A 16,738-nucleotide genomic window follows, 5' to 3' on the forward strand; every position below is an offset into this window, starting at 1 on the left:
AAGTGGAAGTCACCAGTCATTTTATGCTTTAAGTCCAGGGTTTCTCACAGTCTGAACATTTGCTATGTTTTCAAACAGTCATAAATCCATACATATCTAAAATAAGGATAAGCTATGGACTCCAGCTCTCAGTGAGAAGAGTGTCCAAAGTTTCAGGCCCAATGAGAAAAGAGTCCAAATTTAAGGTCTTCTTTGAAGGAATTGTAATGATCAGTCCTAGCCATGCTTCATCCATCTTGTGTAGCTTCCATTTATAGATTACTAGTACCAACCCCATCAGGCTGATCCTTTTGTGGATGAAACAATGTGTTCAGTTTGATGCAATTAAATAGGGAAGTCCAATAGGAAAGGTGGAGCCTGGTGTGGGGCCCAGGATGTGGGTGGAATGAGAATGTTATATTTGAGAGGCAAAGTGCCTGGGTAGGAATGAAAGCTTCAGTAGGGAAGGCTGTCACCCCAAACATGCAGAAATGTGTCAAGGATGGATAAGGCCCATACTAAATGAGCACTGTGGCAATTATTTTCTCCATAACTGGGTTTAGGAAGAGGTGTTGGAATGTAGGTTTGAGCTAGGGAGAGAAGATATATGTCATTAGGAGGGATAAAAAGGAGTGCCTGTTCTCAAGCAGTTTCATTTACTAGTATTTACTTTCAACTTATCCTCAACTTCTCAAAGACACATAGGAAGCTGAGAATTCCTTTGTGGAGGCAGTTAAGGTGATTCAACTTATGGTGCAGTCTCCCTAGAGAAGAAGGTCCCACAAACAGGAAGTTGATGGTCTGAAACAGCAGAGGTCCCAACAAGAGACTGAATTTGTTCCTCTTCAAAACTCTCTCTTTCAAAGGTATTATAAACAAAATGCTTCTTTTTCTTTTCTTTTTATAATTGATTTTATTTTTTAAATACATGACAGTGGAATGCATTATAATTCTTACTACATAAATAGAACACAATTTTTCATATCTCTGTATATAAAGTATGTTCACACCAATTCATGTCTTCATACATGTACTCTGGATTATGATGTCCATCACATTCCACCATCCTTGCTAATGCCCTACTCACCCTTCTTCCCCTCCCACCCCTCTGCCCTATCTAGAGTTCATCTATTCCTCACATGCTCCCCCTCCCTACACAACTATGAGTCAGTCACCTTATATCAGAGAAAACATTTGGCATTTGTCTTTTTGGGATTCGTTATCTTCACTTAGCATTATCTTCTCCAACACCATCCATTTACCTGCAAATGCCAAGATTTTATTCTCCTTTATTGCTGAGTAATATTCCATTGTGTATATAGGCCACATTTTTTTAACCCATTCCTCTACTGAAGGGCATCTAGATTGGTCCCACAGTTTAGCTATTGTGAATTGTGCTACCATAAACATCGATGTGGCTGTGTCCCTGTAATATGCTGTTTTTAAATCCTTTGGGTATAGGCTGAGGAGAGGGATAGCTGGGTCAAATGGTGGTTCCATTCCCAGTTTTCCAAGGAATCTCCATATGGCTTTCCATATTGGCTGCACCAATTTGCAGTCCCATCAGCAATGTAGGAGTGTACCCTTTTCCCCACATCCTTGCCAACACTTATTGTTGTTTGTCTTTATAATAGCTGCCATTCTTACTGAAATGGGATGATATCTTGGAGTAGTTTTGATTTGCATTTCTCTAATTGCTAGAGATCATGAACATTTTTTCACATATTTGTTGATTGATTGTATATCCTCTTCTGAAAGAATAAAGAACTATTTAAATTATATAGTGAAAGGTAATCCAACCTCCAGTTTCATCTTCTATATCTATTTTCTTTTTTCCTAATTTTCTTTATTTAAAATTTTATTTTTAAACATGTTTACTATAAATTATTTATGCATAGAGAAAATCAGAGAGTAAAATTAGACACACTCATGTTGTCATTAAGCAGAATTAGCAAATGCTAACATTTCTTCAGATGTGGTTTTCGTCTCTGTTAAAAGAAATAAAATATTAGGTACACTTGAAATTCTCTTTATAACTTTAGCATTTCCTGTACATTTCCTCTATTATGAGTTTATGTGCTCTTATTAATCACTTTTCATATGTTTACTCCATATGCTTATGCCAGTTGGCACAAAATAGTATTGTTTTCTGTGTTTGTATAGTTCACTCAAATGTTATATTGTATATATTGTTAGTAACTTTTAAAATTCTATATTATAATTTTGGTATATATCCATATCTATAAAAATATATCAAATGTATTCATTTTAACACTTTAATTGCTGTATGGTTTTCCATGGTATAATTAGACTACAATGTATTTAACCTTCAAATGAAGATAAACAATTTGATTGTTTCCATTTTGTATATTTTATAAAGATTACTGCAAATGCTTCTTTGTATATATAACCATGTGTACTAATACCTGAGTCAGTGTTTTGTAGGCTTTGTACCTAGAAATAGATTGAATTTTTTTCAATAAAGAGCAAAATGTTCAGTTCAATCTGGCTAAGAAATAAAAACATTTATTATTTTACTTGAAAGGTGGTTTGGGTTTGAGTTGGGATTTAGAGTTGTTTTATTCTAAGCTCAATCATGTTATCTAGAAACCATTCCTTTCCATCTTCCATCCTGTCATCCTGCATGTGGCTTCCTTGTCAGGCTGGTAGTAAATGGTCACATCATTTGCAAACATGACATCCAAAGACAACTGTGTGCAGAAGAGGGATGGCTATTTCTCCTAAGGCGATCTCTTAAGAATTATAATCTTTTTTTCCAGAACATGCCCCAAAGACTTCCCTTTATAATCTATTAGCAGTTGGGTCACTACTAATGACTATGTAACCCCTTTTAGAAAAAAAAAAAATCAAGCCCATTTCTGGAACTGGAGGGGTCATTTTCTTCTGATGTAACACATGACAATACTGAAGCAGGAATAGCTGGGCAAAGAAAATCAGGCTACTGTTAGATAGGCCAGGGTTTGGAGAAGCATGGTGACAGGCACTCAGTGGTGTCCAGTGCTCAGATCCTTTCATCTTCAGCTTTAATGTGAATTGTCAAAGAGTTCTTGCAAAGTATGCATGTTCAGTATATGTGCCAATTTAAACTTACACCAGAGCCATGTGAGCATTCTTATCAAAATCCTCACCAGCATTTGGTCAATTTAGACATTGAGCTATTGCCCATCTCTGGAGTATGGGATGCTTCACTATTGCTGGCTACATTTCCTGGTTACATTCATATATCTTTTTGATAGTTCATTTTACTTTTCTATTAGTTGTTTCTTTATTCCATTGGTCCACTTTCCTATTGAATTTTTTTTTTCCTTTGGGCAGTTGGTAGGAAGCTTTTATATTTCTGTTCACTGTCCCTTTGTTAATACAGGTTATAGGTATCTTCTTTCAATCTGTTATCTATTAACTTTTTTTTAATGTGAATTGTAGATTCCCAAGTTGTTGTTAGAGAACAAGGTTAGGGAGGAAGAAAGATGGAAGGATAGTTGACATTATAGAATCCATGAATACCAAGATTAATTGTTGGAAAATATAATCATTCTGTGTGCAATAGAAGACCAAGGGCCAGGAATTAAGTTGCTGAGAAGGAAAAGAGAGATGTGCAGAGGGGTAAATGAACCGAGATTGGGTGTCTAACCTATGGAGCACTTGCTATGTGCCAGTCTCTGGGTACTTTGCATGTATTATTTCACTTGACCACTACAATAATCTTATTGAATAAAGTACTGTAGTCACATTCCAGATTTATAACTGAGGAAACTGAAGGACAGCGTCATGAAAAGATGAGTCACTCAGTGGGTAAGAAATTCATTGTAACTGGAACCCATGAAACTAGTCCCAAAGACTACTGTGTTAGCCTCTATCTATATATTTATATTATTATTGTTGTTATTATTATTATTATTATTTGGTACCAGGAATTGAACTCAGGGGCATTCATCCACTGAGCCACACCCCCAGCCCTATTTTTTTATTTTATTTGGAGACAGGGTCTCACTGAGTTGCTTATTGCCTTGCCATTGCTGAGGCTGGCTTTCAACTCACAATCCTCCTGCCTCAAGCTGCTGGGATTATAGCAAGCGCCACCACTCCAGGCTATCTATATAGTCTTGCAGGTCTTATGTTTACTGTCATGACGGCAAGAATAGGAGAAAGAGACAAAACTAGTAATACAAGATTTCTCTTGTACATATTTAATTGACAATGTTAATTTAATTGATCTTTTTTTAAAAAAATTCATGTTCCCAGATTAAAATATGAAAAAGAATGTACATGAATTTCAAAATTTTTGTTTCAAAACCCAGAAATTTTCCTCCACCCTGCCTCTCTTTTCCCTTCTCTTCTTTTCCTCCTTCCTTTCTTCCTTCCAAGTTTTCCTGCTGTTTCAAAATACCCCCATGAGCTTTCAATATTAACCTCTCTAATGTCAGTCGCTTGATCTGGCATAAGCACAATCTACAAGCAACTTCAAATGTGAACACAGCCAACTGACTTACAAAATTGTGAAATAGGTGAAAGTCCTTGCTTGATGTGACTTTCTGTACCTTCATTCTCAGGTGTTTTACTTTCCTCACTTGGATTTAGAAAAATGAAGAAAACATTAAAAGTATTCAGTGCCTCCTATAGACAGCTTTCTCTCCTCAGAGAATCAGAAATTCATTGTTTTTCCTTCTTTACCATTGCCCCCCCCTTAATAAAAACTGATTCCTGGTATCTTCTAGCTCTGGAGAACAGAAGCACCATGAAGACAATGAGAACTGAAAGTGGTAAGTAGGAGAGGCACCTCCTCCAGGCCGAGGAGCCAGAGCAAGTGAAGACGGTGTGTGTGGAAATGCCAAGTGCGTCAGACGTGCTCAGTCTTCAACCTTCAGCCCATCTGTCTGAAGTCACCATTTTCACAGTCACTCTCTGACCTTTACCCACATTCACAGTATGAGGGAAGAACTGTCACAAATGGGTAAAAAGAAGAAAAGCAGTTTCATCATTTGTATGAGGAAACTATGATATTCTCCATTAAGACAGACCATGCCGGGCTTCCAAAGGCTGCCTCTCCAATGTCTTTGAAAGCTGTCTCAGTGGATGGAGCCCAGTGACGCAGGCTAACCATCCTACCAACTTCTGCCACATCATCTTACCTCAAAGCTAAAGGACACTTTTAAACAAACAGGGAGAGAAAAACTAATCAGGGAACTTTGGACTAAAAGTCTTCCCTCAGGATAACTTAACAAGAGTAGGTGGTGGTAAGCTGGAATGGTTTGGTGATGGAGAAAAGTCTTACCTTTCTATCATTCATTGTCAAAGTATCTCCATCGTATGAGAAAGTATGTGACTTGCTTATATTCCTAGTCATTTAATTGTTTCAGTTACCTTTTCTTCTTCTACAGATAGATTTAAAAATTTTTAAGGGGCAAGAGTTGTGGCCTGCATTATAGTTCTTTGCTATATACAACACTATCCATCTACCTGTTCTCCTCTCCGGCAAGGATAATTACCACCTGAATTAAAAAACCCATGCCTAGCCAGGCACAGTGGAACATGCCTGTAATCCCAGTGATTTGGGAGGCTGAGACAGGAGAATCACAAGTTTAAAGCCAGCCTCAGCAAGTATGAGGTGCTAAGAAACTCAGTGAGCTCCTATCTCTAAGTGAAATACAAAATAAGGCGGGGGATCTGATTGAGTACCACTGGGTTCAATCTCTAGTACCAAAACCAAAACAAAAACAAAAAACACCCCACACTTTCTCTCCTTATTCTCTTAGTTTGAAAGATAAGCCCCCATCAAGAATAGACAGGTAATTATTCCCAGGGATTGTTGAAAACAGATTATCAGGATTGTCTTCCTGGTATTTGGAAGATTATTGTCATATTTCTAACTTGAGACATTTACTCAGAATGAAATTTTCTGGGGAAAAAAACACATACAAGAGATAATAAAGTCCCAAAATAATTCAATTTACTCTAAAATTTTGTTAAACCTTTACAGTGTGATAAACACTGTTCTAGTTGCTGCTGATAATACAGAATGGAATAAAACCTGGCTCTGGCCCATGACCATCCACTCTGGAGTAAAGGAGACAGACAGAGGCATAAAGAACTCCAAGATGAGACAGTCTGTAATAAACATGATCTTGGTAGAATAAATAATACATTATGAAAGTATCATATATATATATACTTACAGAGGTATCATATGTAGACCATCCCTCTTTCCACACATAGGGACCAACATAGATATAGGTATTGGTTTGTCATCCAAAATGATCTCTTTGCAAGTGGTTTTCTAGTTGATTTTAAGTCTGTTGATCTTCCTTGCTAAATCAGCACCTCTCTCTTAGAATGCCATTTTCTTTGTTGCTACTTATTCCTTCTGCAATCTCCCACAATTTTCTTGCCTATATCTACCATTATCAACTTCTCCTCTTCATTCTATTATTTTATATTCTTCTTGTCCACTTTATCATGTATCTGCAATATTGTTTCTGACACAGTGCTTTCTTTTCCTGCATTCTTATTCAAATGGTGAGGGAAGAGATTATTTTGAAGAGAAATATTATGAGGGCAAAAATCCACCTTGAAATAATTCATTCCATTTGAATGGCAGATTATAGAAATAAGAACAGATGAGTATCCTCCTTTGAACTTTCTATGGTTCTATTAGCAAAGGCCTTTCTCTTTAACAAGCCACTGACTTGAGCAGACACAGGGACTGACAGCCCTTGGCCAGTGTGATGTGGGCATATGGTAGCTCAATACCCACTGATGGGTAATAGAACTTCTGGTAGCATAAACACAGAGAACATTCAAAAGCATCCTCTATTTCAGAGTCAATTCTCTTAGAATTGCCTAATAGATTACTCAAATGCAGTGTCTTATTTAATCTTAGTTGCAGAACTCTGAGACAGTAGAACCCTGGGACATCTACTCTTCAAAAAGAAGAGGCTAAAGTTCAGTAATATCAAGTGAAATGACGGGTGCCTCTCAGCAAGTGCACAGGAGTCCTGGTCTTTGGACTCCAAATCCACCATTCTTCAAACCTAGTATCTAACTACTATGTTCTAACATTTAAAACTTGCAGGAGACATGGTATTAAATTCATTTAATAAAAACTTGAATTTGTACTCCAAAATGGTCATGATTTGAAAGAATTATTAGGAATTCAAACCTAATGTTTTTTTTTTTCTTTCCTGTTTCTGCCTGCAAACTATGCTTTGCTGATTTTGATGAGTACAGAACTCCTGTAAGTGGAGTTTGGCTTGTAGAAGTCATGCTTCACCAACCAAGCCCGAGGAAGTTCAAGGAACTCCAGTGGAGGAAAGGGAGCTCTCCTCATTAATAAAAGCAATTAGTGCGTCCCCCAGCTGAGCAGCCAGCTAGCCCAGGGTGTTCTTGGTGCACCACAGGCATCTGAGTGCAGTCTGTTAACTGGGCAAGATGCTCTTGGCAGGAAACTAAATATTGTCATTGATTTTAATTGTCCTCACTACTTCATGACTCCTGATTCACAGCTGATTGTGCTTAAAGGGGGAATTGGCTTTTTGGAGAGAAATTCCACTGTGTCCATCCTAGTGAAATGGCAAAAAAATTGTATGCATTTCAAAAAATCACTTAATTAGAATAGACACTTAATTACTCTAAATTTTAGAGCAACAAATTCCGTGCTCATTGACATATTTTGGGTGCGCCATACCTGATGGGAATTCAATGCAGAAACAGTAGTCAAATCATTGCTACCTTCTGTTACCTCCCTGAAATCAAAATCCCAGGACAGTAAACCCAAGCTGGGAAGGTGTGAAATTCCCAGTAAGATTAAACTGGGGTCTCCTAGTCACTGGGACTAAGCAATCCATGCAGTTTGGAAAACTTGCAGCATTTCTGACCTCAGAGTAATTTCCTCTTTTTTAGCAGAGGAGGATTTCTTTAGCCCTTTCCCATGTCAGGTAACAGACACACTCCAATTTCTCTGTTTAAGGATGGGTTCATTGCAAATGCATATGGGAATAAGAAAAAGGGAGAGAAAAGTGTCATATCTGCCATGAACCCAGTCCTGGGCAGTGAGAATGGGAGTCACCGCTGTCCAAAACACAGCAGTAGGTCTAGTTAGCCTGCAGCCACGCCAGTGACACCACATTCACTCCAGTGGCTCAGAACTCACCTCTCCTCTCCCGCTGCTCACTTTGTCTCTGCTAAAGAATAACTGAACTTTATTCCTCTTTCCCTGACTCTAGAAGGCAGCTTTTACTTTCTTTTGCTTCCTTCCTGCTGCCATTTCTGTGTACCTCAAATCTCCTGTGCAACTGTAGGGGGTTTTTGTCAGTATTCTCATTGTTCAGCATCTTATCCCCACTCTCCTTCCTAATCTCTATGATGCTATTTCTGATCATGTGCCACCTTTGTAAAAATAATGCTTCATTTCTGCTGCAGAAATTAAGGGATCTTTATCCTTCCTCTCCCTGCCTTTGAGGACACAGTAGGGGTGCAGGGGGAGAACTGACTGAGATTTTGTCAAATAAAATGGTTTCTTCTAAAATTTCAAAGCTTGAGAAAATAATACAAGAATATGAAATGGGTAGAGGCCTATTGATCTCAGTAAGAGTTCCATGTTTGGCATATTTTGTGCCTATGCATGACCTTGGCTCCTGCTTATTTTCTTGACTCTTTGCATTTCCCAAATATCCCATATTTTCTCTGTGTCTCCTAGACTTTTCCCAGTATATTCTCTTCTCTTGTAAAGCATTACAATGTAAGTTTCACGGGGCTGGGAATTTTTCTGCTTTGCTGTACTTAGTGCCTCATGCAGTGCCTGGCATACAGTGATTGTTCAATGACTATTTATTAAATGAAGAAAGGGAATACCAATTTCTGTTGCTTCAGTCAAATTTCCATGCTAACAGTGCAAAAAGAGCAACTCAAACAGAACCCAATGTTGTCACTGAATTGAGGCTGAGGTTGGAACTAAAAAGGAGAATAAATTCTTAAAGTTTATATGGTAGTATACTGGAGAGGAGAAAGCTATGCAGAGGGAAAGCTGTAGAGATCTATAGGAGATGTCCTTGAATATTTACATAAATGCTTATCTGTGCATGAAACTATGGTGAGAAAAAAGGTTCCTCTGGGCACATCATAATAAAGCTTAAAAACAAGCCTTGATAGGATGAAATTGACTTGCAGGTAACTTAAACTATATACAAGAAATTCAACACTGTTGAAAGGAACACAATGAAATTCATCACAATGTCAATAAATTTCACAACATCTAACACAGATATCAGGCATGAAAGAAAGAAATATGATCTATATTCAGGAGGAAAAAAATTAGCAGAAAGAAACAAAGGGCATACTAGAATTAGCAGAGTCTGTAAAATATCCTATTATAAATTGTTTAAGTAGGTAAAGGAAAAAAAATTAAAAATGTGATAATATGAAAAGTTGAAGATTTTCTGAAGACCCATTTTGAAATTCTAGAGATTAAAGCTAAAATATATAAGCTAAAACATACTAGAAGGAATTAGTAGATTACACACTGAAAAGAAAAGATCAGTAAAGTATCAGGCAGTAGAAAGTATTCAAAATGAAGTAACAGTGAAAAAAAGATTAAAGAAATAACAGACAGTGTATTGGGAGATGCTTTCATTCTAACGAGAGAGAGAGAGAGAGAAGGTTAAAACTTATAAAAAAAATTAGTGAAAACCATAATACCATCATCCAATAAACTTTATACATCCCAGACAAAGCAAGCATCAAGAAAATCACAATAAGACACAATATAACAAATTGTTGAGGAACAGTGATAAAATACTTAAAGTAACCAGAAAACATGGGACATTCTATATAAATAAATGAGGATGAGATTTACATAAATTTCTCACCAGAAACTATGTTATCCAAAAGGAAAATGTAGTAGCATTTTTTTGAGTATTGGAAGACATTATCAACCAAGAAATCTATCTGCAATAGAAATACCTTTGAAAAATAAATGCTAAATCAAGTCCTCCCTAAACTAACAAAAGATGAGAGAATTTATCATCAGCAAACTTACATTATGAGAAATGTTAAAGGAAAGGCTTTAGCCTGAAAGAAAATTGTCCTCAGGTAAAAGTTTGAGTCTTCATGAGAAATGAAGGGCAACAACTAAACAGAGCACAGAGGTGGGATGAAAGCTTACTCTTAAAAGATTCCTGAATTATACACAATGCAGAACAATAGTTTTTGAATGTACTCTAATGAGTTAAAATGTATATTATAAACCTCACAGGAACCTCTAAATAATGAAACAAAGAAGTATAGATTATGAGTCATTGGTAGACATACAACAGAATGATTTTTTAAGTTCAAGAGAGCTTTTGAATTCTCTTCAAGAGAAGACACTAAAAGAAAAAAAAAGTAAACCCCCAAAAGTTGGAACAAACAAGAAAGCAAACAAAACTGAAGCTTTAAATCCATTTATATTGATTTGCATTACATGTGAATGAGCCAAAAATTTAAATTGAAATGTAAAGATTTTTTAGGCCTCATTTACAAGATAATGATGTTATTTACAAGATATATGCTATTTATAAGAAATTCATTAGAAGTCATTAGTAGTTTAGAATATGATAAAAATATACTGTTTAAATATTAATGGAAAGCAGTATGGAGGTTCCTCAGAAAATTTGGAATGAAACTACCATTTGACCTAGCTATCCTACTCCTTGGTTTATACCCAAAGGTCTTAAAAGCAGCATACTCTAGAGACTCGGCCTGGTCAATGTTTATAGCAGTTCAAATCACAATAGCTAAAATATGGAACCAATCTAGGTGTCCTTCAATAGATGAATAGGTAAAGAAAATGTAGTATATTCAATGGAATATTACTCAGCTTTAAAGAATAAAATTATGGCATTTACTGGTAAATGGATGGAGTTGGAGAATATTATGTTAAGTGAAATAAGCCAATCCCCAAAACCCAAAAGCCTAGTGTTTTCTCTGATAGGTGGATGCTAATTCACAATAAGCAGGAAGAATAGAGTTACCTTAGATATAGAGCAGAGTGAAGAGAGGGGAGGGGAGGGAAGAGAAAGGATAGTAGAATGAAACAGACATTATTACCTTAGGTATTTATATGACTGCATGAGTAATGTGATTCTACAACATGTACAGTCAGAAAATGAGAAATTATACCCCATTTATGTATGATATATCAAAGTGCATAAATGCATTCTATTGTCATGTATAACTATTTAAAACAAATTAAGCATTTTTTAAAAAGTAATGCTAGAGTTATAAAATTAGCATAAGACAAATTCAGATCAAAGATTGTAACAGAAATAAAGGACTTTTAAATGAATTGATTTATTAAGAATAGCCAATAATATTTAATGAATAAGCACCTTGCAACAGAGCTTTAAAATTTGGTAAAGCAAAAAGTGATATAAATTAAATGTGAAGAATTTATGTTTTGATTTGGATATTTCTATACTCATTATGTAGTAATTGGGGAGAGAAATGAGCAAAATATCAGACAGAGAAGACTTAAATAATCTAGCTATCAAGTTTAATTTATCATAAATCTAGATTATGCCAACAATAGAATACAAAGTCTTCATGTACACATACCATAACCATTAAAATAAAAAAATGTTGTCTCATAAAACAAGTTTTAATGCATTTTAAAAATCAAAATCTTCCAAGTAGATATAAAAATAACAACGTAACTGGAAAATCTCAAAATATTTTGCAATTAAAACAGAATATTTTGTAAATAGCTTGATTCAAATTTTTGAAAGTGAGAAATTAAAAAATATTTTAACTGAACAAAAATAGAAATACAAAATATCAAAATTTGTAGAATGTAGCTGTGTTTAAACAAAATTTTATAGCATTTAATTGTTATATTAGAAGACAGCTCTTAAGGGCTGGGGATATAGCTCAGTTGGCAGAGTGCTTGCCTTGCATGCACAAAGCTCTGGGTTCAATCCTCAGTACTGCCAAAAACAAACAAACAAACAACAACAACAAAGCTCTAAAATTAATGATTTAAGCTTTTCCTATAAAAATTAGAACAAATTATTCTCAAAGCAAGCAGAAAGAAAGATATAATGTAGATAATAACAGCAAGCAAAGCAATAGGAAATTGAAAACATAGAAAAATCAGTGAAATAAAAGCTAGCATTTGGAAAACATTAATAAAATTAATAAATATCTAGCCATATGAAGAAAGAAATAGGGAGGGGGCTGGGCATTTAACTCCATGGTAGAGTGCCTACCTAACATGTGCAAGGCCCTAGGTTTGATCCCCGGCACTGCAAACACAAACAAATAGACAATAACATTTTTGTAAGAAATAGGGAGGACATATAAATTGCAAATATCTGGAATGAAAGAAGTAGCATCACTACAGGTGTTACAGGTACAAATAATATAAATAAGTAGGAAACAGGAATGCTCTGAAAAACATATGGCAAATTACACAACTTAGATTAAATGAATAAATTCCTTGAAAGATATAAACATCAAAGTTCACTAAAGAAGAAACACATATCCAGGAATTAATGCTCTGAGATGCAAGTGGTAAAGATTTTCTCCCATTCTTTAAGCTCTAGATTCATGTTCTTGACTGTTTCCTTTGCTGTGAAGAAGCTTTTTACTTTGATGCCATCCCATTTATTGATTCTTGGTTTTACTTCTTATGTTTTAGGAGTTTTATTGAGGAAGCCTGTTCCTGAGCAAATATGATGGAAATTTGGGCCTACTTTTTCTTCTAGGATGTACAGGGTCTTTTCTCTCATGCCATGGTCCTTGATCCACTTTGAGTTTTTGCAAGGTGAAATATAGAGGTTTAATTTCAATCTACTACATATGTATTTCCAGTTTTCCCAGCACTATTTGTTGAAGAGGCTATCTTTTCTCCGATGTATGTTTTTGGCACCTTTGTCTGGTATGAGATAACTGTGTCTGTGGGTGTGTCTCTCTGTCTTCTCTTCTGTTCCATTGGTCTTCTATTCTATTTTTATGTCAATATCGTGCTGTTTTTGTTACTGTAGCTCTGTATTATAATTTAAGGTCTAGTATTGTGATGCTTCCTGCATTACTTTTCTCCCTAAAGATTTCTTAGGCTATACAGGACTTCTTATTTTTCAAGTAAATTTCATGCTTTTTCTATTTCTATGAAAAACATCATTGGAATTTTAATAGGAATCACATTAAATCTGTATAGCACTTTTGGAATATGGACATTTTGACAATATTGATTCTGTCTATTCAAGAACATGGGAAGTCTTTCCATCTCTAAGATCTTCTCTAATTTCTTTCTTCTGTGTTCTGTAGTTTTCACTGTAGAGGTCTTTCACCTCTTTTGTTATATTAATTCCCAAGAATTTTATTTTTTGATGTTATTGTGAATTAAATAATTTTCCTAATTTCTCTTTCAGCTTATTTGCCATTGATGTATAGTAACACAATTGATTTATGAGTGTTAATTTTATATCCTGCTACTTTGCTGAATTCATGTATGAGTGCAAGAATCTTTTTGGTGAAGGTTTTTGGGTCTTCTAAATATAGAGTCATGTTGTCAGCAAATAGAATTAGTTTGAGCTCTTCTTTTTCCATTCATTTCCTTGTAATTTCTTTCCTTTGTCTACCTGCTGTGATTAGGGTTTCAAGGACTATGTTAAGTAGAAGTGGTAAAAGAGGACATCCCTGTCTTATTCCAGATTTTAAAGGGAATGTTTCCAATGTTTCTCCATTTAGAATGATGTTGGCCTTGGGTTTAGCATATGTAGCCTTTACAATGATGAGGTATGTTCCTACTATCCCTAGATTTTCTAGTGTTTTGAACATGAATGCATGCTGAATATGCAAAGAACATAAAAAACACCAAAAATATCTCAAATAACCCAATCGATAAATGCATTAATGAATTGCACAGGCACAAAAGAGAAAATACGAATGGTAAAAAAAGAAATACATGAAAAAATGTTCAACATCTTTAGCAATTGAAGAAATGCAGATTAAAACTATATTGAGATTCCATTTCACTCAAGTCAGAATGGCAATTATCAACAATACGTGTAACAACAAATGTTGGTGAGGATGTGGGGAAAAATGTTCATGCATTGCTGGTGGGACTGCAAATTGGTGCAATCACTCTGGAAAGCAGTATGGAGATTCCTTAGAAAACTTGGAATGGATGAAATGTTGAGGGGAGAAGATGTGAGGGTATAGAGTTAATATATCTTAGGAAATGTGATTCTAGATAGGGAAGAGGGGCAGGAGGGAAAGGGAGGGGGCAGGGGGTTAGCAAGGATGGTGGAATGTGATGGACATCATTATCCAAAGTACATGTATGAAGACACGAATTGGGTGTCAACCTACTTTATATACAAGCAGAGATATAAAAAATTGTGGTATTTATGTGTAATAAGAATTGTAATTCATTCCGCTGTCATGTATTTAAAAAAATAAAATCATAATAAAAAGAAAACTTGGAATGGAATCACCATATGACCCAGCTATCCCACTCCTCGGCTTATACCCGAAGTACTTAAAATCATCATACTATAGTGATACAGCCATGTCAATGTTTATAGCAGCTCAATTCACAATAGCCAAGCTATGGAACCAACTTAGGTACTCTTCAACAGATGAATGGATGAAGAAAATATGGAATATTACTCAGCTATAAAAAATACATTATAGAATTTGCCAGTAAATGGATGAAACTGGAAAATATCATGCCAAGTGAAATAAGCCAGTCCCAAAAAACAAAGACCAAATGTTATGATATGTGGATGCTAACCCATAATAATGGAGGGTAGGAAAGGGAAGTCTTTAGAAGTTCATTGGATTAGACATAGGGGAACGAAGGCAAGGGAGGGGAAATGGGAATAGGAGTAACAGTAGAATGAATTGGACATAACTTTCCTATGTTCATATGTGAATACAGGACCATTGTAACTCCACGTCTTGTTTAACCATAAGAAAGGGATCAAAATTATAATGGGGTGCACCTCATGTATGTATAATATGTCAAAATGCACTCTACTGTCATGTATGTCTAAAAAAAAATTAGAAAAAGAGAGGAAAAAACAGCACATTACATTTGAAATGAGAGAGTGAAAACTTGTCCCCATGTAGATAGAAATATAAATTTTTTAAATTAAAAAAGGACAAAAATTCTTAGCTGAATATTCAGAATTTTTATTAAAATTTTTTAAATGCAAAAAAACAAAGAAATGTATAACAGGAATACTATACATATATTAAATAAATTGAATCCATAACTTAAAATCTTTCCAAAAAGAAAACAATAGGCCCAGATGTCTTTCCTGGTAAATTCCATCAAATATTTAAAAAAATAAAACTAAACCCAAAAGCATCAAATAATTTCAAAATAAATTAATCTGTCCTAGGTCAAAGGTCAGTGATATTTATCAGAAATCAAAAACAACCAGAAACTAACAAGGTAAAAATATCACAATGTCTGGGATCCATTAAAAAATTGGGGGCTTTAAAAGAAACAGAATCTATGATCCATAGGAAAGAAAAAAAATCTATCAAAACTGTTAGAGAACTAAGGGTTTTAATTATCAGACTGAAAACTAGAACATGAATTATAACTCTATATGTTCAAAAAGGTAAGTGACACTTAAGATATTTAAGGAAGAATTAAATTAACCTTCCAGAGAATGTAAGCTAAAATGTGAGATTTTTTAAAATGCAGTGGATAAGATAAAAGGCAGAAAAGCAAAGATTAGTGAACTTGAAGACCGAGCAGTAGAAACCATCCAAGACAAAATACAGAAGGAAAGAGAAAAAAGTCAATGCATCAGCGACCTATGAAATTGCTTCAAGTGGCCTAAATAGATATGTACTTTGAGTCCCTGCTGGAAAGGAAATTAGAAAAATATCCCAAAAGAATTCACCATTTTTGAAAACTATACATTGATAGGTCCTGAAGAAACTCAATGAACCTTCAGCCCTGCTTAATGGAAAATGAGAGAGAACGTTGAAGTGGTTGCCTGCATTTATACCTTCATGAAGGTTCCAGGGTACCCACTAAATCCATTGGGTAAAGAATGGTGGTTTCAACAGACTTCCCCATTTCACTTTTCCCATAGAGATTCCCTACAGGGAGTTATGTCTTTGTTAACCAAGGAGTATGTATACTGGGGAATGGGATTAAACCTTAAAACAACATGGAACTCTGGGCATTGTTTATGAATAAATACTGATTTCAAAGGACCCAGAAAATCACTGTTTGGTACCCATTCAAGCATATGTTATGGTTAGATGTGGTATCCCCCAAAAGCTCACGGGTGAGACAATGCAAGAAGGGAAATGATCAAGTTAGAGCCTTAACCTAATCAGCTAATTAATCCCTGATGGATTTAAATGAGTTGTGACTGAAGGCTTGTGGGGTGTGGCTGGAGGAAGTGGTTCACTGGGAACATGGCTATGGGGTCTGTATTTTGTATCTGGAGAGTGGGGTCTCTCTCTCTCTGCTTCCCGATCAATGCGTGAGCTGTTTCCCTCTGCCATACTCTTCTGCCCTGGTGTTCAGCCTTACCTGGAGCCCGGAGGAATGAGCTGGCTGTATAAGGACAGAGACCTTGGAATCTGTAAGCCCTCAAATAAAACTTTTCCTCTACAGTTGTTCTGATAGGGTCTTTTAGTCACAGCAAGGAAAAAAGCAAACTATAATAGTGTATATGGCAGGTGATAAGTAATGTTTGACTAAAATTTGCTTTGTGAAAAGCATAGTGGAATT

Source organism: Ictidomys tridecemlineatus, chromosome 6, assembly GCF_052094955.1.
Source record: "Ictidomys tridecemlineatus isolate mIctTri1 chromosome 6, mIctTri1.hap1, whole genome shotgun sequence".
In the NCBI taxonomy this organism is placed as follows: domain Eukaryota; kingdom Metazoa; phylum Chordata; class Mammalia; order Rodentia; family Sciuridae; genus Ictidomys; species Ictidomys tridecemlineatus.